At 45.9% G+C, this 1,789-nt stretch overlaps 1 pseudogene; it reads right to left on the bottom strand.

Annotated features, from left to right (window-relative positions):
• Window positions 1-724: 724 nt before the first annotated feature.
• LOC136381671 (small nucleolar RNA SNORA48) lies at window positions 725-867 on the bottom strand (annotated as a pseudogene).
• Window positions 868-1,789: the final 922 nt, after the last annotated feature.

The following is a 1,789-nucleotide window of genomic DNA, read 5'->3' as shown; positions in this document are numbered from 1 at the left end:
CTTTCTTTCTTTCCTTTTCTTCTTTTTTAGTGAGAGAGAGATAGGGAGAGGGTGTGAGGAACAGACAAGGACAGACAGACAGGAAAGGAGAGAGATCAGAAGCATCAACTCATAATTGCAGCATTTTACTTTAGTGTTTTTTTTTTCAGAGACAGAGATCAGAGAGAGGGATAGCTAGGGACAGACAGACAAGAACAGAGAGAGATGAGAAGCATCAATCATCAGTTTTTCATTGCAACACCTTAGTTGTTCATTGATTGCTTTCTCATATGTGCTTTGACCATGGGGCTACAGCAGACTGAGTAACCCCTTGCTCAAACCAGCGACCTTGGGTACAAGCTGGTGAGCTTTGCTCAAACCAGAAGAGCCCATGCTCAACCTGGCAACCTTGAGGTCTCAAACCTGGGTCCTCCACACCCCAGTCTGATGCTCTATCCACCATGCCACCACCTGGTCAGGCTATTTTAGTTGTTTATTGGTTGCTTTCTCATATGTGCCTTGACCAGAAGGCTCCAGCTGAGCTAGTGACCCCCTTGCTCAGGCCAATGACCTTGGGCTCTAGACAGTGATGCTGGGCTTCAAATCAGCGATCTTTGGGCTCAAGCCAGCAACCATGGGGTCATGTCTATGATCCCATGCTCAAGCCAGCGACCCCCCAGTCAAGCTGGTGAGCCCATGCTCAAGCCAGTGACCTCGTGTTTTTTTGTTTTGTTTTGTTTTGTTTTTATGTGCCCTAGGCATGAAACAGCTCTAGCCACCAATATAGGCAATAAGCTAGGATAAACTGGGCTGAACACCTGCTTTGCCCCTGACTGATATAAGAACAGCACCACCAATCAGATGCCTCATTGCCCATTGCCAGGGACTAACCTCATGGTTTTGAACCTTGGTCCTCAGTGTCCCAGGTTGATGCTCTATCCATTGTGCAACCTGGTCAGGCTTGACTGGTTCTTTTTTATGGTTTTAATGTCCTTTTTAATGCTTACTAAGTTCTCGTTGTAATTATCCATTCTCACTCTAAGATCCTTGAGCATCCTAATAATCATTATTTTAAACTTTGCATCTGGTAGTTTGGTTACTTTCATTTCGTTTCATTCTTTTTCTGGGGATTTCTCTTGTTGATTCATTTGGGTCATATTTTTTTGGTCTGCCAATTTTATCTGTGTATTAGGTAGCTCTGTTCTGATTCCCAGATTTGTTGTGACATCTTTATGGGGAAGGTGGGCTCAGTGATATTAACCTCTGGGTCACCTGAGCTCCTTGCTCTAGGAATGTTTCTTGAGGATTATATTTACCCTCCTGTTGTATGTGAGTCTTCAGTGCATTGTCCCTTTTGTAGGTGGAGCATTGTTATTCTCAGCAGGGCCCAGTGCCTGCTGGACTCCTCTTTTGGGTGTGCCACTTGTGTGGCTAGTTGAGGCTAGTGTTTGTATGGTCTGCCACCCACTACTGGTTGTGTTGTTTCTGGGTTCTCTTGGGTAGGATTCAGGTTTGGGTTGATGTCAGGTGTTGTTTGTAACCCACTATGAGCTATCTGTTTGGCGCTACCACTCTATTCACTGTTTGTGTCTGCATTTTCTGTAACAGTGTGGGGGGTGAGGGTCCAACCTGTGTATAAGAATCAGCTTCCTCCTGCTTAGAGCTGACAGCAGCTCCATAAAAGGGCCCAACTTCCTTAAGATTTGCCCCCACTTTTCAGCTGCTCCACCTCCTCTTGCAGCTGCCTGGTCTTCCCACAGAGTCTTCTGTGGGAAAACTGTAGAATGGCCTCATCCCCACCAACCCTTCC

Source organism: Saccopteryx leptura, chromosome 9 (assembly GCF_036850995.1).
Source record: "Saccopteryx leptura isolate mSacLep1 chromosome 9, mSacLep1_pri_phased_curated, whole genome shotgun sequence".
NCBI classification, from domain to species: Eukaryota; Metazoa; Chordata; class Mammalia; order Chiroptera; family Emballonuridae; genus Saccopteryx; species Saccopteryx leptura.
Note: the sequence above shows the minus strand (reverse complement) of the source record. Positions and strands in the feature narration are given on the sequence as shown.